Source organism: Mus musculus, chromosome 3, assembly GCF_000001635.26.
Source record: "Mus musculus strain C57BL/6J chromosome 3, GRCm38.p6 C57BL/6J".
NCBI classification, from domain to species: domain Eukaryota; kingdom Metazoa; phylum Chordata; class Mammalia; order Rodentia; family Muridae; genus Mus; species Mus musculus.
The window spans coordinates 57,297,315-57,322,879 of NC_000069.6; the positions used below are offsets into that span (position 1 = coordinate 57,297,315).

A 25,565-nucleotide genomic window follows, 5' to 3' on the forward strand; every position below is an offset into this window, starting at 1 on the left:
TTCTCTGAGGTTCTTTTTTTTTTTTTTAAGATTTATTTATTTATTATATGTAAGTACACTGTAGCTGTCTTCAGACACTCCAGAAGAGGGCATCAGATCTTGTTACAGATGGTTGTGAGCCACCATGTGGTTGCTGGGATTTGAACTCCGGACCTTCGGAAGAGCAGTCAGGTGCTCTTACCCACTGAGCCATCTCACCAGCCCTCTGAGGTTCTTCTTTAACGACCTTTAGCTGTGGCCAGAAGCCATGGAATATAGCTGCTCGACCTGGCCCTGTTGCAAAGCTTTGGTGTAAGGAATTTTCAGATGAAATGTCAACCTTGTCTTGTGTTTTTGTAATAACAAAGTGAAGGGCACAGGGTAGCCAAGAACCTGTGATTCTCTGCTCTCAACCTTTTGATAGTAGAGGTCTCAGGAATATGCCACCATGCCTGGCCTTTATAATACATATTTTCTCCTTACTCGCCCTCCTGTCTCCTTCAGTGTCCTGTGCTTCCACTCTGCAGATGATCACCTAACCTCAGTTTAGGACTCTGGCTTAAAACTTAAAAAAAAAAACGTGTGATTTGAGGGGACAATTTCTTAACCATGTGGCCATGTTACTAACCAGACCTTAGCTGGGAGATAATCATGGCCTTTCTTTGGCCTCAAAACTGTTTGATATGCACAATTGCCACCTCCACAGAGCCTTTCTGGTCTCGGTTCATAACCCTTGGTGCTGGTCCTTCCTCTACCCCACTTCTGTTTCTGCTCTGAGCATCCTTGGAGCACCATTTTGTAGGCTTCTACTCACATGCAAGTTGAACTTCCCTAATGTGCAAATCTGAAGTCCTGACAGAATGCTCCAAAGTCCAAAATCTTTTCAGCACTGATGTGACAGCACATGTGGAAAAATTCCATATTTGCTCCCATGTAGTGGAGTGCCATCAAAACACTGGCATAGGGCCTGGGAATGGGCTTTTGGGCTCTTGCCCAGCATGTGGAAGGTCGTAACATAGTCACTAAGTTGATCCCTACTATGACAAAAATAAAATAAAATAGAGCCACCAAACCTAAGATGTATTGAAAATATTTACTGCTATAATTAGCTTCAGCCCATGTGTATTGTGCTAGGTGTACACACAAAATATTAAGTATATTTCATGTTCAAGCTTGAGTCTTATCCCATATATATATACATATATATGAATATGGAAACATATATATTCATATATATTACATATTCCATATACATATGTATACAAATATGTAAATATATATACTTACCATATATATGTATATATATGTAATTATATATATACATATATATATATTACATACTTCAAATATGTAATCTGGAAGCTCAGGTGTTGAATAAAGGAATGCAACCCCATGTAATTTGCCCAGAAGCCTTTCTGAAGACCTGTCTGCTGATGCCCAGTCCCACCCCCACTATTCTCCATCCCATCACACCTAGTGCAGAACAACCATCCCCTGAGATTATCCTGTGTGGTTGCCCATCTCACTCCTCTCTCCCAGACTGCAGGCACCTCTGCGTTGTCTACCATTGTCACCATGCTTGACGTAACACCTGTTGTAGTCCAAGTGCTTAGTAAATACTGTTAAGTACTTGAATGCATAAAACAATGGAACCAATGTTCTTTTAAAAGTATGTTTATAAGGTTTATTTCTTTTTATTTCAAGCAGATGGATGTTCTGCCTGCATGTGTTCACTGTGTGTGTGCATGCCTACTTCCTGAGGAGGACAGAGGATGGTATCAGACTGCCTGGAGCTGGAGTTATAGGTGGTTGTTAGGAGCCATGTAGGTGCTTAGAATCAAACCAGGTCCTCTGGAAGGGCATCCAGCACCCTTAACTGCTAAGCCATCTTCCCAGCTTTCATGCTCTTTTAAACTTGTTAATGGCATGAAAATCTAGTAGTCCGTCTGTTTTCAGTACCTTCTGTGAACTCAAGATCCCAGTTTGAAAGCCTTTTTAGCTACTCAGGTAATTTTTTCATGGTCCTGACACCACCTGGCTACTTAGTCTGTTTCAAGTTATCTGTTCCTTGGTTTCTATTGTCTATTCATCCCTGATATTTATTGTGTTCACATTATGTCTTTCTATAAAATGGCGGGAAACACAGTGGTAAAGAAAACAAGGTTTTGTTTGTTTGTTTGTTTGTTTGTTTGCTATTATAGAGCATCCATTCATGAGAAAGACTTGTTTTTAATAAGTGAACTACAGAGCATCTAAGATTATGGTGAATGGGAGAAGGGGGTCAGGTGAAGGACACGACAGAGTAGATCTCTCTGAGACAGATGATAAACTTTATCTCATGGAGCGTGATGTGAAGCCACGAGTCAACCTATGTAAATCCTGACGCACGCGGCATTTAGCAACAGCACAGTTCACATTATTTACCATTAACTCACTAATTTCAGCCACCCACTCTTCCAGGCAAGACACTTTAACTTCATCTCTAATATGTTTTGTTTATTTTTCTGGGGCTCCATCAATCTGACGTCATTGCTTTTGTTTATTGTTATTGTTCCTGATTAGTTTTTAAATACTAGCATCCCAACAGCTCTGGCTCACACCCAGCTCCTGCACACCTCTGGAATCAATGAACGGATGCCTCTGGGAGAAATGTTTTTTTGTTTGTTTGTTTGTTTTTATTTTTAACTATAGTGTAGAACTGTAGATTCTTGAGCACTGGTCTCAAGCTCTCAAACCCATAATTTAGTATGCTGCTCCTTCTAGAAAGTTCTGTTTCTTTTTCCCTGACCCACCCTACCTGTACTCCCTGGGCTAAACTCATTACTTCTTCGAGCATGCCTTCAAGTATACTGTACCACCCCACTTCTTCCATGCCTGCTCATGATTTTGTTTTAAACACAGCAAGCCCAATTGTGGCCCACACCATGTGACCACATGTATGAATCTGTATCCTTTCCAGCGTAAAATGAGACAGAGCTACCAGATATCTGGAAACTTCAGCTCACCTCATAAGAGCAGAACACTCGACACAATGGCAGGCGTTTCAGTGGCTCTCAATAAACATTTGCCAAATGAGTAAATATTTGTTCACAGAAATAGATGGAAGTTGAAAATGTTTGGTTCTAAGGTTGTTTGCATGTAAGAAAAGTCAACATAGCTTGAAAAGTTAGGCAGAGCTGACATTCATCATGTTTATGTACGTGTGCACGTGTGTGGATGAGAGCGGATGTGCATGGCGGTCAGGGGTATGAGGGCAAATTCTTCCTTAATTTTTTATTCACCTTAGTTTTTGATACTACCACTGAATTTGAAGTTCACCAACTGGTTAGACTAGCAGGCCAGGGAGCTCCAGGAGCCTCCTGTCTCTGCCTCGCCAGGGCTGGCATTACAGGCAGGTGCTGCCAAACGCCTTATGTTTTTACACGGATGCTGGGGATCTGAACTTAGATGGGGATCCACACGTTTGAACTGAAAGTACTACCAACTTTTCTGTCTCCCCAGACTCAAAATTATCATATTTAAATTTAAAAGCACTTAAATCTTACTCATCATTCACAAGCCTGTTTGGGCACTCCATCTAATGTACACAATACTTTCAAGAATAATTCCACAGAAAACTCCTACGATACTAAGTGCCATGTTAGTATAGCTTTTTATGTTGAAAGAAGTCTTGAGAGAGTGACTGCCAGTGTTTTCATAGACCACACTGGACATCTTAGAGTTGAAGATGTTAACAGCATAAAACAACAACAAAAATCTTTCCCAAAGGTTGTTTAGCTTGTTGGCAATGGAACTTGGTAACCTTTAAGAACTTAAAATTAGAAGCCTATATTTCCGTGTGTTTGTGAGAGTCTAGAGATAGATTCATACTCAGATCTTCTCTCTCCTGGTTGTATCTACATATATGTCCCTTGCTTGTCTAGAAGACACTGGCTTCTTACTCCTGTGAGTATGACAAGTGCTATAACTCATATGTAGTGACCATGCTCGTTAGAGTTTATGACTATAAGTAACAAATACAAGCTCAGCTGCCTTATCTATAGAAGCATTCATTATGAAATTTCAGATGAGAATAACAGATAGGACCATGGGACTCGGGAGCAAAGGGGAGCAAGAGGGCCTTTGTCATATTCCTTCCTGCATCTTTGTTCTCTCTGTCCGTAGGACTTGGTTTTCTGAACAAACCTGGTTCTACTTTCTCAGTCCACATGAAAGAATATAGCTGTACCTTTTCTTTGAGTCATGAGACGGTGCCCAGAGCAGGTTCTGAAGGATCTGAGTGTCACTAGATACGACTGCATCAGAGATCACACCTGTTGAGTCCTGCACAGTTAACTGCAGCTCTGCAAACACATGACAGAAGTCACTGTGCTCAGTCATCATGCCTGAAACCAAGAGGAGAAGCACACCCCAGTGGGTGAGTCTAATGCTTACCTGGAGTTGGAGTCTACTAATGTAGGTGGTCTGTAGTTTCCTTTATTTGAAACTGTAATCATGACACACAGGCGAAGGGGCAGTTGAGAAGAAGCAGTAGAAAATGGTCTTAACGCACAGCCACCCGGCTTTCCCCCTCTTTAAACTGCAGCTCACTTTGTTCATGGGTTAAAATAAAATTCTAGGTTCAAGATGAAACCAGTGTTGATTTCTTATCCCTTGACATCCTCACACTTACTGGTAGACCTCATAAAGCATCTCACAGCAGCCCCCAGCTGAGGAATCTCCCAGGTTTCAGCTGTGTTTTTCAAACAAGAAACTCCCTGCGTTTCCTAGGCCACAACTGAAAGCTCCAAACATGCCTGTGGTTCTCCCTGCCCAGCAACAGGCTGCACAGTCTGACTTCCTAGTGGATGGCTTAGATTGGGGTTTCAGAACATGCATGAGACAGACTGTGTGCAAACACTAATGAAAAAGAAAGATTTGTTTGCCCCTTGGAGTATCATTTCCTTTGATTTTCAGTAGCTAGAGCCTGTGATCCTGGCTTTCTACACAGGGCTAGAAACAGGTCTTCAAAACCACTTGTGTTGACTTGGCTCTAGGGAAGCAGTCTCGAAAGCTGGTCAGAAAAAGCTCCACCCCCAAGGGATTCTGATGAGCAGCCAGAACTGAAGTGTACTGATGTAGGCAGTCCAAACTTACAGCTTTATAAACAATGCTACTAATAAATAAATAAATAAATAAATAAATAAATAAATAAATAAATAAAATAGTGCTACTGAGGTCCAGTTGAGAAGAAAGGCCAGAGATTAAAACAAAGGTGGGGAGAACTGGGAGGAGTAAGAGGGGCACTGTAATCAGAATCTATATGTGTATGTATGTATGTGTAATAGATAGATAAATAGATACATATATATATATATATATATATATATATATATATATATATATATATATACGAAATGCATATATATGAAAAGGACCTATTTTCAATAAATTTTATGTATATAAAGTGAATAAATAAGTAATTCTGAAATATTTATTTTAAGATTTATTTATTTTATGTATATGAGTACACTGTAGCTGTAGATGGTTGTGAGCCACCTGTGGTTGCTGGGATTTGAACTCAGGACCTTAGGAAGAGCAGTCAGTGCTCTTATCCACTGAGCCATATCACTAGTCTGTAACTCTGAAATATTAAAATTAAATAATCATCTACACAGTGAGAAGCACATGGTTCTTATTGTGAAATGGGACCAAGAGACATCAGACTCCCAACACTCCCCCTATGATGTGAGATGTCAAGTTTTCTCCGCCCCCCCCCCCCAAACGTGAGGCTCTCTCCCAGTTGGCTTGCTTCCTACATCTGGCTTGCCCTGGGGAGAATGTCAGTAGCTGTCAGGACTTAGGTAATTATTCCCCAGTTTTGTTGTGCTGAAGAGAGAAGAGCACAGGGCAGGAGAAGGAGGATGAACAGGGCTGTTTCTCCTTCAGGAGTTAATTTTCCAGGTGAGAAGTTGGAGTTTGTGAGCTGAGGAAGCAAGCAAGCCAGGGCCACAAGGCCAACAAGTGACAGTTGGGATTTTTATTCCTTGGTTTTCTGACTCAGGCAGGATTTCTCTTTTCTGCAGGTTTGATTCTTTTTTTTTTTTTTAACTGCTTCATATGTCTAATGAGAAACAGACTTAGCTAGACAGACTTAGGGATTTCTTAACTAAAAAAGAAAAAACCCACAATTTCAAGACATTCACCCTTTGAACTCCATTTTTCTGAGACCCGAGGTTTGAAGGTTAATTTCACATCTTTTATATAAGAGGTTCCACTGATGTGAGCTGATTGACCTGAACCCTGCCTGGCAACTCAACGCTCAAAAGAAGGCTAGTGTCCAGTAGCTTGGTGTTAGTTACTGTAGCACAATAGACTCTTAACAAACAAGGGCCACACAGTTACACAAACACCTCCTATGTTCAGAATAAGACATAAGCAAGCCTCATCCAGACATGGGCAGTCCTGTGGTTTTGGCATATTGGAGGATGAAGCCAAAGGATCTCAAATTTAAAGGTCACTTAACAATAATTCTCTCTCTCTCTTTCTCTCAAAAAAAGAAGAAAGAAAAGAAAGTCTATTCCCTTTTATTTCCTTCCTCCTGATCTAAGCGTTCACCCTACCTTCCCTTGCCCATCTGCCTTTCAGCCTTATACAATAATATGCGTGCTTGCAGAGGAGAGGCTGGCCGTTGGTCTGTCCCTCTCCCACTTTGGTAAGCTCACTCAGTTGCTGATGTTACAAGAGTGTTTAATGATGGTGATTTTCAACACCACTTTTCAGGGATCCCTAGAAACAGAGAAGCTATGTCATCCAGTTGTGAATGAAAAGAAATCCTGTTGAGCATCTGTACCAAGTGCTTCTCTGACTTCCGAGTTCTCAGCCACTTAGTTTGAAGCATAAATAAGATTCGGTGTGAGCATGCTCCGAGCAATCATGATGAATCAGTGAGTTCAGGCTCTACTGACTGGGCTCTGCAACGCCCAGTCAAAAACAATATGGCTTTTGTAGCTGTCAAATAGCAACATGGCAAATTTCCCACTGATACTGATCAGACTGAAAACTCAGGTTCCTGCTGTTATTTCCCTGGGGGAATTTTATCAAAAATGACCTTACAGCAGTGAAAAGTTGAGGGGTGTGTGTGTGTGTGTGTGTGTGTGTGTGTGTGTGTGTGTGTGTGTGTGTGTGTGGAAAAGTGACAAATTTAGAAAGGCTATGACGTTTACTGATAGCCAAAGTGAACATTTGCCTTTCTACCTCCCTGCTTGGAGTCTCTGCCTTGCTTGGATACAGAATAGCTGAATTATGAGTAAGTATTTGCTTGGTGTCTAATATAAATAAGCAAGCTTCATATTTTCTACCCAGAAAGGGAGTTGAGATTCTAACTAGATGAATCATCTAGTGACAATTGCCTTCATTGTATTACGTTACTATTGGCAGCTTAATGGAAAATCCTTTCTACTTTCAGCTTGAACCGTTAGCCTGGCATGTTTAAAATGGCTATGAGGTTTGACAATGCCACGATTGGTGTGTAATGCCTTCAGGGCAGAATGGAAATTAGTTTTTCAGATGTGGTCATGTGAAGGATTGCGAAGAAACCAAAACCCCAATTTCAACATAATAATTGTCTGGGAATTTTTTAAAAATGCATTTCCTTCTTCCTCAAGAGGAATCAGAGCTTCCTACTGAGACCCTTTAGGATAACTGTCCCTCGAAAGAGGTAAGTCAGGAAATTGGAGATGTGCAAAAGGTCCTGGTATTGCAGCAAGCACAGGATGTGAGCCCAGAGATTACCATGGTCTCCTTTGGCAGATGTAGGTCCCTTTGGTTTTCACTCTTTGGTGAAGGATGGTGAAGAGCCTCCCACTTCTCAGTCACCCCATCTGATTTACTGACCATTCTTTTAGTGATCATGGTGGAGTTGTTGTTGTTTGTTGTTGTTGTTTGTTGTTTTAGATGAGTTTATGTCTTTAGTAATTAGAGACCCAGACAAAATCACATCTAGGTTTGGTATCAGACTCTCCTAAGTTCCTTTTTCCGTCTGCCATTAAAGCTGTATTCCAGGAACAGACATGTGCTTGTGTCTTTCCACAATGCCAGAATTTGTTGCAAAACGGTTCATTCACGAGTTGTATTAGCTTTGCTCCTGCTATTTACCTAGTAATTTGGATTTTTCTTGGCAGCTGGACATTGTAATCACAGCTTCTGTGACTTTGATTTAAAATATTGTCCTGTGTGGTGGTGCATACCTTTAATTCTAGCACTTGAGGACGAAGGAGGGAGATCTGTGAAAGCTTGAAGCCAACCTGGTCTACAAAGACAGTTCCAGTCCAGATAGGGTTACATAGTGAGTGAGACCTTATCTTAAAAACCAAAAACCAAACGAACGGCACAAGAAAACCACCCATAATTACTAACGTTAACTCTTGGATCACATCTTATTATACTTGGCACAGTTATAAACAGAATGTTATGCAATATATCATGAAATAGAATGGCTATAAAAGGATTGAAGAAGCCTCAAATGTCAGAGACCTCGAAGAGGCAGGCAGAAAGCTGATGCATATATGAAGAGTCACTGAAGGTGTTTACAGTAGACCTTTATTAATCTGGTTGAAGATTTTGTAGACCCACATAGCCAAGTTATTGGGTTGCAGGGTAGAGTAGAGCCTAAGAGACATAGGACCTGTCAAAAACTAGAAACTTTAGTGGGCGACATCAAGCTGTAGGACATCAAGTAGCATGCTGAGCTGAAGCATCAAGGACAGTCAGGACTTCTATGTCTGTCTGTCTTCCAGTGTACACACACAAGATAGTTGACAGGTTCATAGGGATGTCTTCATTACAGCTTTTTCCCTTTTACATGGTTCAGGTAGGGTGCTGTTCACTTTGTTGTCATGATGTGTTAGGTAAATTCTCAATAGTTTCTATGATATGGTTTTAATATACCATATGACCATATATTCCCAATCCACTTTGTGGGTATATAGGTTACATCTTTTTCCTCTTAGGAATAGTTGGTGTCTCGTTGTGGCGATGAACAGGTGTTGATGTCAGCACATGTAAAATTGCTTGCTGAGAGTCATCCTGCCTCTGCATTTGCACTCATAAATGGTGCCAGATGTCTTTGTTTAAGGCAGAGTTCCTAGGGAAAGGGAAAGCTTTGAAAACCACTGCTTTAAATGATAGGGAGTCACCTAGAGCAGGACATAACCTGGCCTCCACATTGCTTTCTCTAAAATCCATATGTGGCATTTATAGGCTTGTCAGCTTCACATAGCACACTAACAACAGGCAACTGGAGGAGACAGCTCAGCAGACAAAAGTGTTTGCTGTACAATTATAGGAAAATAAGGTTTTGCACCCAAATAAAGGAAGACCCCATGACATACCTGTACCTGATTCACTGAGACAGATTCATCTGAAGGGTCATTGGTCATACAGCCTAGTTCTAAGTTCAGTTAGAGTCTTTGTCTTAAACAAACAAACAAACAAACAAATCAGACAGACAAGGTAGAAAGCAAAGAAGACATCGTAACATCAGCAACTTCTGGCCTCAATGTGTACACGCACAAGCAAACACTAGAGCAAACATGCCTCAGAACACACACATGTGCACATACAAAGATAGAATGGAATTCTTTTATTCTTTTTATTTTATGTATTTGTGTGTATGCCTGAGTGTGTGTGTGTGTGTGTGTGTGTGTGTGTGTGTGTGTGTGTGTATCATGTGCATGCAGGAACCTGCAGAGGTCAGAAGAGCATCTCATCCCCTGGAACTAGAGTTATTGATAGCACCATGTGGATTCTGCAAACTTAACCTGGATTGTCTTCAAAAGCAGCAAGCTGTAAGCTCTTAATGACAGAGTCATCTTTCCCACCCTTGAAAAGGATTTTTAAAGGGAAATGTTTTCACAAGGGAATAATGGTCTCTGACAAATTTGCTTTCTTTTGAAAGGATTTGGAGTAGGCTTTTCCACTTGTCATTCTTTGGCCAAGTTTTCATCCACAGGAAAATTATTCAAAAACAACTTCCTGAGTAGTCACTGTGTTCCAGGCATGAGACTAAGAACCTGGCATGTACTTCTCAGTCAACCCTCGTGTTACTGGAATTGCTAAGGTCAGCCTGCGTCTCCGAAGCCCTAACAAACCAGGATCAGCTACTCATTCTTAATAGGTCAGTTAAAAAGAGACCCATTAACAGTGAAAAATAATTTATTCAATGTAACCATATTGATAAAAGAAACAAGTGACTCACCCTACTCCCCACCCCCATGATGTTTAATTGTGACTGTCAACTTGACTGGATCTAAAATCAACTAAAAGGCAAGTTGACAGGCAACCCTATAAAGGTCTTTCTTTTTATTATTATTTTAATTATTTCATTTATTTACATTCCAGTCGTTGCCCCCTCCTCCTGGTTCTTCTTCACAATTCCTCCTCTCCTTTGCTTCCGAGAGGGTGCTCCCCACCACCAATCCGGCCTCCCCCTCCCCTGGGGCTTCAAGTCTCTCAAGGATTAAATGAGTCTTCTCCCAATGAGTCCAGACCAAGCAGACCTCTCCTATATATGTGCCAGGGGCCTGGGAATGGCCATGAATGCTCCTGGTTGGTGGCTCAGTCTCTGGGAGATCCATGGAGTCTGGGTTAGTTGAGACTGCTGGTCTTCCTATGGGGTAGCTCTTCCTTCATCTTCTTCAATCCTTCCCCTAATTCAACCATAGGAGTCTCCAATTTCAGTCCAATACTTAGGTGTAAGTATCTGTGTCTGTCTCAGCTGCTAGTTGGACTTCTCAGAGGACACCCAGGCCAAGCTCCCATCTATAAAGGTCTTTCTTAATCAGATTATTTAAGTAGGAACACCTGCCCTAACTGTGAATGGTACCTTCTGGTGTCAGCATCTGCTGGGGACACCATCTTCTGGGAGCAGCATCTGCTGGGGGCAGCCCAGGTAAAAGGATGTGGAAGAAGAATAGCTTTGCTTTTATGTTTGACTGTTCTCACCCTTTCTGGAAATTCATCTAACATGCTGCTGCCACCATTGCGTTCCTTCACTGATAGAACCTATCATGGTGTGAAAATGCTCAGCCCAGGGAATGGCACTATTATTGGGTATGACCCTGTTGGAGTAGGGGCGGTCTTATTGGAGTAGTTGAGTCACTGTGGGTGTGGGCCTCATTCTAGATGCCTGGAAGCCAGTATTCTGCTAGCAGCCTTCAGATGAAGACATAGAACTCGCAGCTCCTCCTGCACCATGCCTGCCTGGATGCTGCCAGGTTCCCACCTTGATGATAATGGACTGAACCTCTGAACCTGCAAGTCAGCCCCAGTTAAATGTTGTCCTTATAAGAGTTGCCTTGGTCATGGTGTCTGTTTACAGTAGTAAAGCCCTAACAAATACAAAATCAGTTTCTTCAAGCGTCCTATGTAGACTGAAGTCTAGCAGCTCTCCAACAATCCTCTAGGCCCAGGATGCCAGGCTGGGAATGCTGAGACCTCCAACCTCGTGGACTGGATTCTCACTGTAAGTCAGCCATTAGTAGACCTCCCAGACCATGTCACATAAACCAATCTAATAAATCTTTTTAATATATATTGATCTTATTGATTCTGTTTCTTTAGGGACTCCTAGTTAATATAGGTACTGGTATTAAGAAAAAACTTGTGACATGGACTAATTTTTGGATAATTTTAGAACTTTGGGCTGAAAAAAGCCATGGAGCACCCAGAGCTTAATGAACTGATATGGGGAACTTGGAAGACAAAGTGCTATGGAGGTGTGCCTTGTGAAGTGTCAGAGGAAAGTAATGATTTAAGAACTAGACTAAGGGCCACTCATACTACATCCACTCCAGTAGTGACTGGAATGACAGGCCTGGAAAGCCTGGAAGCAGTCCCGAGGCAAAGACTTTCACAGAAACTTAGCCTCCTGGAACCTTGGCATTCCCATAGCTAGAATGCCCCAGATCTGTCCCTGTGATATTGTGGAGGGTCTTGCATGCTTTCTTGTAGTATTTTACTTGAATAGAGCTAGAAAAGCTCAGGGCTAGTCTACATAGTAATTACTTAGGACAATAGCCGAGTCACACCCATACACAGGAATACACAATAGCCTAGGAGATAGGTGGGTTGTAGTATTATTCATGAATTGTTAGTAGAATGGAATTCCCCTGGTGCAGGTTTTTCACTAGGCCCAGAGGAAAAGCATAATCAGGTATTTACTAAAGGACCCCTGGAGGTGGGTTTAACAATAGACTAGCATTGTATCAGAGTGTTCACCTGGCTCCTGTGTTTAGCTGATCTTGATTAAGGGTTGTTTCTATTCTCAGTTGTAAACACAGCCTGGCTCCCACCATCTTTTTATGTATGCATTTTCTTTGTTTTGTGTTAAGAACCAGTGTACCGGGGAGTGGGTGAGGGGGAGGGTATGGGGGACTTTTGAGATAGCATTGGAAATGTAAATGAAGAAAATAGCTAATAAAAAATTTTTTTAAAAGAAAAAGGTGGAATGCTAATTAGGAATGGGGAGGAAGATAAATAAAAAATAAATAAGTAAAGTAAAATAACAAAAAATAAATAAAAAACTAAAAAAAAAAAAAAAAAAAAGAACCAGTGTACCTTGACGGATGTATTCGCCTAGCTTTCTTGTTTTTCTTCTGGATTATAAGACTGGTGCTTGCTTTGAGAAAATACATTCAGATACCACACTCCCTTATGTTCATGTCTGTTTGTCACCCTTTTCTCACCAACTCCTTGCTTGCCTGTAACAGGAACCCCCAAATTTTTTCCACAGATTGAGGGAGGCCGACTGGGACTGGTCTGTGGCACACTCATATGGTATTTTGACTAAGAATCTGTGTTGCTGTTCACAGTGGGGCTGAAGGAATAACTGTGATTTTTCAAAGAGGTCAGCATCATTGAAGTGAAACCTTCGCTGGTCAGATAAAACTGAAAATTAAAAAATGATTAAAAAAGAGATTGGTACCATTGAAGTGAAATCTTCTGAGAAGTATTTCCTTGGGAGTCAGCTGAATCTATGGTCCAGAGGAGCCAATGCTGGTAGCCAAGCTTGGCAATGGGTATGTTTCTGACCTGGACCTGGTTTTGAAGACATGAGAGATGCAAGATTATGGGACCCTGGAGAGAAGATAAGGACTGATAACATATCAGGGTCAGGGTACTTGAGAAGAGACAAGAAGAGGCTACTGGAAACATGAAGCCTCAGTTGCAGAGAAAACCACAGGATATTGGAGAGTCTAGGACCATGGACCATCCACCAAAGACAGCAGCAGATGTGAAATCAAGCCAACTTAAGTTTATGAGACTAGCTGTGTGTTCTGCAGATGGCAGAACCAGAGAAGCAAACTGTCCCAATTTCTTTGGAATCCAGATGATTATGAGTTCCAGATGCCAGACATTAAGCTATACTGCTAAATTTTAGGTCTTTCTTTGATTTGTGTGTTTCCATATCAAAATATTTTCTTTCTGGAATAGTAAATATTTAACTCAGCTTTTAATGGGATCTTACAGTTAAGAGATTTTGAATTTTTAATAGACATTAAACTTATAAAGTCTTCAATGTTTTTTAAGACTGTTGGACTTTTAAAATGAACCCAAAACTGTAAGGAATAGCTGAAGTCTTAAGTGAATGTGTACTATTGACAAGAGATGGCCATCCATGTCCAATACCCTGTGCTTCAGACCCATACAAATGGTAAATCCTTCTCCTGATCTATTTTCAATATTAGCAGTGCAGGCAGAAACTATCAACCAAAGCTTCTTTCTCCTCACAGGTGACTGAGTTTCCCCACTGTTACCATGTCTTCATCAGAACACATGGCCCACCTGATCTGAACTTTTCTGTGTGTCTGTGTGTGTCTGTTAATCTTTGCATCTGTTCATCTGTGTGTCTCTGTGTGTGTGCATGTCTGTGTGTCTGTGTAACTGTATGGCTGTGTATCTGTGTGACTGTGTATATGTGTGTCTGTGTGTCTTTGTGTCTGTCCTTTACTTCATCCTCTCATTGCCATTTCAGGTCAATCCCTAAAGCCACACAAGTCACAGCACAGACCCATAATTAAGAAGAAAAACCTGGATCCTATGATGGCAATTGTAATGCTGGCCTTCTGTGGAGACAGAGATGTAAGAATCATCTAGGATTGAGCCGTCTAGCTTCTGCAGAAGAAGAAACAACAAGAAAGTTCTTTTAGTAACAAAATTAAAGATAAAAGCTGTCTCCTGAAAGTTGTCCTTGGATCTCTGATACATGTTTTATGGCATGTTTGTCACACACACATGCACACATACACACAAAGAATTAACTAAATTAAATTATTGTTTTAATTTTAAAAGAACATCTTAAGACAATTAGTCAACCTGAATGTAGTGAGAATTTTTGTTTCTTTAAAAACCCAGTTATTTTTATCTGAAATGTGTTTGTTTCAATCTCAGGTATGTATGGGATGTGGTTCTGCTTCAGTATATTGCCTTGCACACTCGCAGGGGCATGTTTTTTTCCAGCTGCAGATAGTTAAATTCTGGAGATTCTGAAGAGGAAATAAGTGCCAGAGCCCCAAGAGGAGTGGGAGCTATTCCACAGAAGAAAGCAGAGGCTGCTGCTGATTGGTCCTACTGCGGCATTTACTGCTGCCTTTGCCATTTGCTGGGCTGCTGGGTTGCTGGGTTGCTGTTTGTTCACTGGATTGCTGGGTGTTTTGATGACAAAGATTGGACTTGCTGTAGAAAGTAGCCTATACAGGTCTATGCCCCCTTATCCCTTTAACGTTCTTTTACTCCTACCTAGTATAGGGGGGTTGGAAGGGATCAGGATGGAATAAAGGTTAGAAAGAAGGTAGAGGTATAAGAACATAATAAAATAGAAAAAAGAAAAATAAAAACACCACCACCAGCAACAGCAACGAAAATGTGCCAGCATTTGAGTATTGATTGTCTGTCAAGTTAGGTAGTTTTGATTATGTCATTGGTAACTAGCATAATCTTCCCAATCTGCAAGTGCAACTAAAGAACATATGGGAGACTTAGGCACTATTTGTAAAATGTCCATGAGTTTGTGACCATTTTGAGATTAAAAGGGTTTTTTTTTTAAGTTAAATTTCACCATTAAAATGACACTAGAAATAATTCTAAGAGATCTTTGCAATGTGGGGAATGCCAGGGCTGTGACATCATGTCACACAAAGGGTATGACTAACACATCACCTTTTGCCATCTCATATGGGCTTGTTGTGCTTCCAGGAATCTGAAGTAAAATATTGGACAGTTGTGACTAATTTTAATATATTATTTATCCAGGATCCATAATTTTGGGCTTAGTGAGGAGTAAGGATAGTGTGATGGTGTGTTGTCATGTAATATGGGGCACTGTCAGGATGCCACCCAGCCTGAGGCCCTCATCCCCATGCCTGCTGACTGACAAGGTGCTGAGAGAGATATAGTGTTAGTCACGCATAGCCAGGACTCTCAAGGCTACTCCTGGCCTAAGCATCGTGCCTCATACAAGGCAAAACTCTTCCCAGAGAACAGTCTTCCCAGCAAAGGCTGATGAAGAAAAAAAACACCTAATTTCAAGTCTCAACTGGAACAACTTGCAAGGCATGCCTGGCCACAGAGCTTCCTGGTGGGCTTTTGTTGTACCTGTGTAATGATCTCTGGGTGATTGATATCTGACCCTTCTTCCTGTGGGCCTTACAGGTGATGGGTCCCAGGTCACTCCATCAGAATCTGTTTCCTAAGAATCTGATCTCACCATTTTCTTCAGTCCCATTTCACACTTTCTCAGTCCTAGGTTGACTGATACATGACTATTCATTTCCTATGAAATGTAGACAGAAAAATAAATAAAGTGAATTTAAAATTTTGCTTTTTATGCTTTTAATGTAGCAATAGGACCCCAAAGATAACAAGATAACTCCCAGTTCTGTTCCTGCTACAATGTTCTATTCAGAAGAGAATGGATTTTACTGGGTTTTTTTTTAAAGTTTAAATAAACTAAATTAGAATAATATCTAAATACTCACAGGTCTTCCTCAACCAACTCCAACAATATTCATGGCCAATTTTAGTGCTTTAATATCCCAATTTATTAAAATATTATTTAAAGAATATTCTAAGCATATTTCATCCATAAGTTTTTCATTATAATTTTATAAGAATGACTTTTAAAAACATATCTACCACAATATGTAAAACAGTATATATTACTAGTATTTCTTCTTTTAAAATATTTTAATTATTTAACATAATTTTTAATAAATATTTTTGATTATATTCTTCTCCTTCCCCAAGTCCTTCCAGGCCTCCTCTGACCACTCACCCAGCTTTAAGTTCTTTCTCAGAAAAACCAAAACCCAAGACAATAAAACCTCCAAAAACAAGAAAACAAAATAAAACACCACTCAAAGAATAACAAAAACAAAAACTAACTGTAACCAAATAAAAGCACACACAAATAAACATGGCACTATTATATGTCGGTCAACTACACTTGAACATGAGGTTTGTCCAAGAGTGAATGATATACCTATTGTCTCTTCACTGGAGAAACCTGATTTTCCCTCTCCCAGTAGGTATAAATGACAGTTCAGTTTTTAATCTTTACCCCAGTGGCTAAGTTTTTATTCATTCATTAATTTTTAATAATATAAAGGGATAGTATAAAAACTATCATATCAAAGTTGGACAAGACAAACCAACAGAAAGAAAAAAGAGTCCGAGAAGATGCAAGAATCACAGAGACACTCATTTACACACTCAGGAGTCCCATAAAAACACTAAACTGAAAGTCACAATCTATGCACAGAGGACCTAGTGCGCATCCATGCACACTCTGTGCATAGGGCTTCAGCATCTGTAAGTTCATATAAGAATTGCTCATGTTGATTTAGAGGGCCTTGTTTTCTTGGTGTCCAACATGTCCTGGGCTGCTTACATTGTTTCTGCCTCCTCTTCTGCTGGGTTCCCTGACCTCTGAGAAAAGGGATTTAATGAAGAAATCCCATTTAGGTTTAGTGTTTCAAGGGCTCATACTCTTTGCAGAGTCTGGCTATGGGCTCTATTTTTATTCAGTCTTCTGTAAGAGGAAGGTTCTCTGATAACAACTAAACAAGATACTGATCTCTTCATATAACAATATCATTAGGAATAATTTTATCACTCTTTTTTTTTTTAAATTTAGACCAGTATTTTTGTTTTTACCCTAGGTCCCTGGGCTAACTAGTCTCAGGTTCTTGGTCACACGAGCAGTGTCTGGTATGAATTCTATCTCAGTAGGTGGACCTTAAATCAAATCAGTTAATAACTGGTTACGCCCACAAGTCTTGTGCCATTATAACACTAGACTTGAAAGTATTACACCATTGTAGATAAAGAATTTGTGGTTGGCTTGAAGCTTCTCTTTTGATAGTGTGCAGAGTACATTCCTGTGCTGATTCTGGAATGTAGGGGTGAAGGCTTTATGTAGCTCATTATCTCTATGCTCAATGAGTAGTGTAGGTGTTGTCTTCAGCAATAGGGCCTTCCTGACAGTTTGGGAGAGCAACCTATAACCTTGGCAACATCTGGGGTGTTTGAATATTCCCATGGAAACCCTTTGGACAATAACCCAATCAAGGTACTGGAAATTTCATTGGATGACAAGAGATGGCCAGTCGGGACTGTCTTGCCTGTTATTGGAGAATTTTATTTATATCTCCTTCATATGCATATATATTTTAGGAAGTTTTCAGTGTATTAGGTCTCATATAACCCTACAAATTTCTCTTAATTTTAGCTGTCTCTCCCTGAATTGACTCCACCAACTCATTTTACCCTCCCACTCCACCTCCTCACTTATTCCTCCTATTTGAGACCCCTCTTCCATCCATATCTACATATTCTATTTCTCTGTTTTAATGAGATCTATCTGCTCCCTCTATTCTCTAACTCTATATCTACCCTCATCTAATATCTACATATAATTAAATACACACCATAGTTTCTTTCTGGATCTAAAATTTCTCACTTGGGGCAATTTTTTCTACTTCCATCCATTTGTTTGTAAATTTCATGATGTCATTTTTTAACAGATGAGTAATACTCCATTGTGTAAATGTAGCACATATTTATCTACTCTTCTGTTGAGAGACATTTAGATTGTTTCCAATTTCTGGCTACTAAATAGTGTAGCAATAAACATGGTTGACCTGTGTCTCTGCTATAGGATGAAGAACCTTTTGGGTACATGCCCAAGAGTGAGTGGTATAAGTGGGTCTTGAAGTAGGTAGATTCCCATCTCTCTGAGAAACTGCCATACTGATTTCCATGGTGGTACATGAGTTTGCAATCCCACCAGCAATAAAATAGTGTTCCTCTTACTCCATATCCTTGCCAGCATGAGCTGTCATTTGGCTTACTGATCTTAGCCATTCTGACAGGTGTAAGAAGAAATCTCAAAAGAATTAATTTGTATTTTCCTGATGACTAAGGATGTTGAACATTTTAGTGTTACTCAACCACTTGAGCTTCCTCTATTAAGAATTCCCTATTTAAATCTGTATACCATTTTAAAAATTAAGTTATTTTCATGATATGAGGTTTCTTAAGTTCTTTTTTGTATATTAGCCTTCTATCAGATGTGTAGTTAGTGAAAAATCTTTTTTTCCATTCTGTAGGATGCTGCTTTGTTCAATTGCCAGTGTCCTTTGCCATACACAAGTTTCTCAGTTTCATGAGGTCTCATTTATTAATTGTTGGTCTTAGTACCTGTGCTAATAGTGTTCTGTTCAGCAAGTATTTTTCTATGCCAATGAACTTAAGACTATTTTCCACTTTCTATTCTATCAGGTTGACTGTATCTGGTTTTATGTTGAGGTCTGTGATATATTTCTAGTTGAACTTTGTGCAAGATGCTAAGCATGGATCTATTTGGGTTCTTCTACCATCTCCATCCAGTTTTATCACCACCATTTATTAAAGAATGTCTTTTTTTCAATGTGTATTTATGGTTTCTTTATCAAAAGTCAGGTGTTTCTAGGTGTGTGTATTTATGTCTAGGTCTTTAATTCAATTGATCAGTGTGTCTCTATTTGTGCCAATATCATGCTGCTTTCATTACTATAGCTCTGTAGTACAACTTGAAATTGGGGGTGGTGGTACCTCCAGCAGTTCCTTTCTTATTCAAGGTTGTTTTAGTAATCCTGGGATTTATGTTTCCACATGAAGTTGGGTGATGACCAAGATCTGTAAGGAATTTTGATGGGGATTGCACTGAATCTGTAGATTGCTTTCGTAGAGTGATCATTTTTACTATGCTTATCCTATCAATCCTTGAACATAAGAAACCATTCCATCTTCTTGATACCTTTCAACTTATTTCTCCAAAGACATGAAGGTTTTATCATGCAATCCCTTTAGTTTCTTGGTTAGAAATATCCCAAGATAGTTTATGTAACTTGAAGCTATTGTGAAAAGTGTTGATTCCATGATTTCTTTCTCAGAGTCTTATGTTATAGTTTCCCACTATCAGTGTGTGAGTGTCAATATGTGACTTAAACTGTAGTAATGTCTCTTTTTCAAATTTGGGTACCCTTGTGTTGTGACATAGATGCAAAGAATTGAAATCTCTTCTTGGTGGGGTTTTTCTTTGATGAGTATGGAGCATCCTTTGCTATCTTTTCTGATTAGTTTTAATTTGAAGTCTATTTTGTCAGCTATTAAAATGGCTACACCAGATTCTTTCTTATATCCACTTGCTTGAAATATCTTTTTCCATCCTTTTGTTCTGAGGTGACATCTATCCTTGATGTAAACATATGTTTCTTAGATGCACAGAAGGGTGGATCCTGTTTTTACAGTACCATTCTATTAGTTTGTGTCTTTTTACTGGGGAAGTAAGACTGTTGATGTTGAGAGCTATCAATAACCAATGATTGTAGATTTCTTTTATTTTGTTGTTGTTGTGTGCACATGCATGCAAATGTGCTCATTCTTCCCTTCGGCTAACTTTATTGGTTTGAAATTATTTATTCCATGTGTTTTCTTAGATGTAATTAACCTCTTTAGGTTGGAGTTTACTTTCTAGTACCTTCTATAGGTATTGATTTATAGATAGGTATTGGTTAAACTTACTTTGGTTATTAAATGTCTCATTCACTCCATCTGTGATGACTGAAAGTTTTGCTGGGTATAACAGTCTTGTCTGGAAGACTGAGCCCAAAAATTCCAGCCAAGACTGTTATACCCAGCAAAACTTTCAGAGTCTGTAGCACATCTGTTCAGGACTTGTGGAGTCTCCATTGAGAAGTCAGGATTCATTCTGATAGGTCTGACAAAGAATTCTTTCTTTGTTCTCTATGTTTATTGTTTTATTACATGCAGAGGGAGTGTTTTTGTTGTTCAGTCTATTTGGTGTCTTGTATGCTTCTTGTACTTTGGTAGGCATCTCCTTTAAGTTAAGACTATCTTCTTCTATAGTTTTGTTAAAAAACATTTTCTGTGTCTTTGATCTGTGTTTCTTTTCCTTCCTCAGTTTCTATTTTTTTTTATTGTTTCATAGTGCTCCAGACTTTTTAGATGTTTTGTGCCAGGGTTTTGTTTTGTTTTGTTTGACTGTGATACCAATTTCTTCTAACATGTCTTCAATGCATGTAGTTCTCTCTTCCAGCCTCTTGTACTCTTTTGGTGAAACTTACTTTTGATACCTCTTCAAGTTCCTAAAATTTTTATCTCCAGGTTTTCTCCAGTTTGGTTTTGCTTGTTCATTTCTTTGTTTGTTTGTTTGTTTTTAATTCTATTTCCCCCTTTAGGTCTTGAATACTTTTATTCATTTCCTTCCACTGTTCATATTTTCATAGATTTCTCTAGAAAATGATGCCTTCATCTTTAAGGACCTCTTTCATATTTAAGGTCTTTGACTTGTGCTTCAACTGTTTTGAAATATTCAGGACCTGCTGTGGTAAGGCTCTAGCCTCTAGTAGAGACATTTTTGCCCTGGCTAATATTGATTGTGTTTTAAGGTTGCTGTTTAAGCAGCTGTGATTGGTAAGATTATAATTCTTGGTGGTGATATTTGGTCTTGTCTTTGTTGGGTAGGTGTTTTGTTCATTGGTTTATGTTTCCTCTCTGGTTGTGAGAAGAGTATGGTGGCTGTGTGTTGCCTGAAAAATCTTCTGGAGTTCTGATAGGTGTGGGCACTAGGAGTTCCAAGTAAAATGTGTTTTTAGGTATTGGAACATAAGACTTGGGGATGCAAATAAGCTCAGGGTGGTGGAGGAGCTTCAGGTGAGGGAGAAAATTAGGGAGTCCCACCAGGATCTGCTTAGTTAGTCCCCTGAGAACAGAGGCAGATACTGAGGCAAGGCCAGAGCAGAAGGTCTGCTAAAGAGCTAAAGAACAAGACTGAGGAAATGGACTTGGAGGAATGGAGGAAGAGCTGAAGATCTGCAGTTATCTCAGCTGCTTCTCTGGCAGCAGTGGCCTGTATATTCTCAGGGAGTGCCTTCTGTAGTTGGGGGGCTGGGACAAAGTAATGAGAAAGGAAAAAAATCCAGGGGAGATGTGTGTGGTTCACTGGAGATGGGGGCAGGAAGGGAAGGGAAGGGAAGGGAAGGGAAGGGAAGGGAAGGGAAGGGAAGGGAAGGGAAGGGAAGGGAAGGGAAGGGAAGGGAAGGGAAGGGAAGGGAAGCTGCAACAAGTGTTCAGCTTTAGAGCTGGAGATGAAACTGAGGCACTGGACTTGGAGAAGATATGAGAGAGGAAAAGACCTACACTTAGTCTACCTGGTTCCCTGGTCAGTGTGGCCTGTGGGTTCCCAGGAAGTACCTGTTTGAGTTGGGGCATGAAGCACAGCATTGGGTAGGCAAAATGAGATTAGAAAAAGAAGTTATCTAGGACCTACAGGATATGGGGCAGCGGGTAGAGGGAGGCTGCAGGAGGTATTTTGTTGTAGAGCTAAGGATGAGAGTGGGTGATTTGATTTGGAGGAGCAGAAGGAGAAATGAAAGTCTTCAGCTAGCTTATCTACTTCCCCGGACTAAGTGACCTGAGTTAGGGAATGAGATAAAGCAACCAGATGGCTGGGAGGCGGGTTAGGAAGGAAAGATCTGTGTAGTCCAGTGGAGATAGGGGGAATGGGAAGGGGGGCACAGAGATGCTCTGCTATAGAACTAGAAATGAGACTAGTGGGTTGGATGTGGATCAGCTGAGGAAGAGGTGAAGATGTGGTGTTAGCCTTCGTGTTTCCATGATCAGAGTGGTCTGTCTGTTTCTAGGGGAGTTCCTGCTAGTGTTGGGGGCTGGGACAAAACAACTAATGGAGGGAGGGAAGTTAGGAAGTGAAGATTTACTAGAGATGAAGTTGGGGGAGACTACTGCTGGTGTTCTGCTGTAGAGGTGGGCAAGAGACCGTGAGGTTGGACTTGGAAGAATAGAGGGAGAGATGAGAGTCTGCAATTGGGCCATCTGCTTCCCTAGCCAAAGCTGCCTGTGGGTCCCCAGGGATGGTGTGCTTGAGTTGGGAAGTGGAGGGAAGGAAGTTAGGAGGGGAATGTCTGTGGGATCTACTTCAATGGAGTGGCCTGGGCAATGTTTCTTTAATATCTTCATTAACTATCTTTCAGTGCTCACATTTGTAATTATCTTCTGAATGTTATCAACATCATTTTACTTTATTTGCAGGGTTTGGGTGCTTGTATATAGGTTCAGGTAGTATCCAAATCTTAGGATCAGTTAATATGGTCTTAAAGGTTGCCCTCCACAATTACTATCCTTCTTCCAGTCTCTTTGCTAAAGAAGGCTGTAGTCTGAAATCCTGTGTTATTGTTTAACGCTTGTGAATATTTCCTGTAAATTAGCAGTTGCACCCGAGGGCTTTCATCTAAGTTTAGTTCTCTCTCTTTCTCTTTCTCTCTCTCTCTGTCTCCTTTTTGTTTTGAAAAGAAAGCTTTTTCTATGGGATTTTGTTCTAATTGTAGGCAGCATCTCCAGTCTCACTAGTTGTTTTGCTCTGTAACTATTTGCATCTGTAGTGACCAATGTCAAGACGTCATGAAAATGACAAATGGCATATTTTATTACCTTCATTCATCTGCAGTATTACATTTTCTTAATTTTTATTTTATTTTTAGTTTTTAAATTAATTATTATATTTATTTACATTCCAAATGTTGCCTCGTCTCCCAGAGTTCTTTACCCCATCCCACTCTCCTCGTCTTCCCCTCTAAGAGGGTACTGCCCCCCCCCCACCTCCCCAGGGATCCCTCTTCTCTGGGGCATTATGTCTCTACAGGGTTAGGCACATCCTCTCCTATCAAAGCCAGACAAAGCAGTCCTCTGCTATATATGTGCCAGGGGCTTCAGACCAGCCCATGATTGGTGGCTTAGTCTGGGATCTCCCAACAGTCTGGGTTAGTTTACACTGTTGGTCTTCCTATAATGTTACTACACTCTTCAGTTCCTTCAGTCCTTCCCCTAACTCTTCCGTAAGGGTCCCTAACTTCAGTTCAGTGGTTGCATGTAAGCATCTGTCTTAGTCAACAGCTGGTAGAGCCTCTCACAGGACAGTTATGCTTGGCTCCTGGCTACAAGCACAACATAGCATCAGTAATAGTGCTAGGGTTTGGTACCTGTCCATGGGAAAGATCCCAAGTTTGGCAGGTCATTGGACAGCCTTTCCTTCAGTTTCTGCACCATTTTTGGCTGGACTACATTTTATGAAGAGAACTCTCTTCTCATACATTATTTGGTGAACAAAGCTGTACTCTGTACAAAAAAAAAAAAGGACAATTTTTATGTTCTAGAGTTACATGTTGCTCAATGATATACTAACATGTATACATAAGAACTTGGGTTTGGTCCCTTGGTCCCCAGCACTGCAAAAACTAAGAAAAAAGAAACAAAGAAGAAATGGGGGGTCAAAAAGAAAATAGACCCTTCTTATTGATTTACTAATTTTGTTTTATTTTCTAATTAATAATACTGTTAATTATTCTAATTAGTAATTCTAACTAATTACTAATTAAGTTTGTTATTCGTATGACCAGTTAATTTTTATTTTTTCAAGATTAGCAGAATTCCATGAGTTGGTAATGCCTTTTGGCTGTTGAAATGGGATTTTCTGTCTGTGGGAGTCTCTTGAAGTTGATTCAGTGAACTTTTATGACCCCTTCTTTATCCCTGTATGTTTCTTGACACTTATACACTGCTATCCTTGCTGTTAGTTGGCCATTTCTCTAAAGGGTATAGTGGGGAAAGAATTTCAAAGTACAATCCAGGCTGACAAGGAGTGGCCATTAATTTATTGTAGTCCTTATGTGAAAAAGAAGCAGGAAGTGGGATCGTTGTGCTGTTCTTTTTATACCCCTCTTTAATTTTATCATGTATTACTCATTTTCTTTATCACATATCATCACACATAAATATATATTTCAAAAAGGTCATTAAAAATTCCTTTCATTCCCATCTCATGACATTCTCCCTGTCTACACTGACTGTAATTAAGTTTGCTGTAAACTCTTTTAGAGGTTTTCTTAGCCAGTGCTGTTAGCCTATAAGAAAGATAGGTCTGCATAGGGTTCTAGATTCTATTTCAATCTATTCAGATGACTTGTTTTCTTTTTTTTTTTCCATTTTTTATTAGGTATTTAGCTCATTTACATTTGCAATGCTATACCAAAAGTCCCCCATATCCACCCACCCCCACTCCCCTACCCACCCACTCCCCCTTTTTGGCCCTGGTGTTCCCCTGTACTGGGGCATATAAAGTTTGCAAGTCCAATGGGCCTCTCTTTCCAGTGATGGCATACTAGATCATCTTTTGATACATATGCAGCTAGAGTCAAGAGCTCCGGGGTACTGGTTAGTTCATAATGTTGATCCACCTATAGGGTTGCAGATCCCTTTAGCTCCTTGGCTACTTTCTCTAGCTCCTCCATTGGGAGCCCTATGATCCATCCATTAGCTGACTGTGAGCATCCACTTCTGTGTTTGCTAGGCCCCGGCATAGTCTCACAAGAGACAGCTACATCTGGGTCCTTTCAATAAAATCTTGCTAGTGTATGCAATGGTGTCAGCGTTTGGATGCTAATTATGGGGTGGATCCCTGGATATGGCAGTCTCTACATGGTCCATCCTTTCATCTCAGCTCCAAACTTTGTCTCTGTAACTCCTTCCATGGGTGTTTTGTTCCCAAATCTAAGGAGGGGCATAGTGTCCACACTTCAGTCTTCATTCTTCTTGAGTTTCATGTGTTTAGCAAATTATATTTTATATCTTGGGTATCCTAGGTTTGGGGCTAATATCCACTTATCAGTGAGTACATATTGTGTGAGTTTCTTTGTGAATGTGTTACCTCACTCAGGATGATGCCCTCCAGGTCCATCCATTTGCCTAGGAATTTCATAAATTCATTCTTTTTAATAGCTGAGTAGTACTCCATTGTGTAGATGTACCACATTTTCTGTATCCATTCCTCTGTTGAGGGGCATCTGGGTTCTTTCCAGCTTCTGGCTATTATAAATAAGGCTGCTATGAACATAGTGGAGCATGTGTCCTTCTTACCAGTTGGGGCATCTTCTGGATATATGCCCAGGAGAGGTATTGCGGGATCCTCCGGT

At 40.2% G+C, this 25,565-nt stretch overlaps 1 protein-coding gene and 1 non-coding gene across 5 annotated transcripts in view; both read right to left on the reverse strand.

The window, feature by feature from the left end:
• The window catches only part of Tm4sf1 (transmembrane 4 superfamily member 1), a 102,126-nt gene that overhangs the window by 11,704 nt on the left and 64,857 nt on the right, over positions 1-25,565 (reverse strand). The window contains exons 2-4 of one of the 4 annotated variants that reach the window (XM_030252445.1): positions 14,050-14,133; positions 12,944-13,056; positions 4,208-4,322 (exon numbers count right to left, since the gene is read on the reverse strand). The exons of 1 other annotated variant lie outside the window; for it this stretch is intronic. The gene's annotated coding sequence lies outside the window, so the exon portion shown is untranslated. Of the gene's footprint in view, positions 1-4,207; positions 4,323-4,413; positions 4,675-12,943; positions 13,057-14,049; positions 14,134-25,565 lie in introns of those variants that run through there. 2 more of the 4 variants (NM_008536.4, NM_001355130.1) reach the window with 2 other exon arrangements.
• Gm51274 (predicted gene, 51274) lies at positions 20,133-20,197 on the reverse strand. The gene has a single exon (NR_162799.1). It is a non-coding gene; the product is annotated as a predicted gene, 51274 (primary transcript).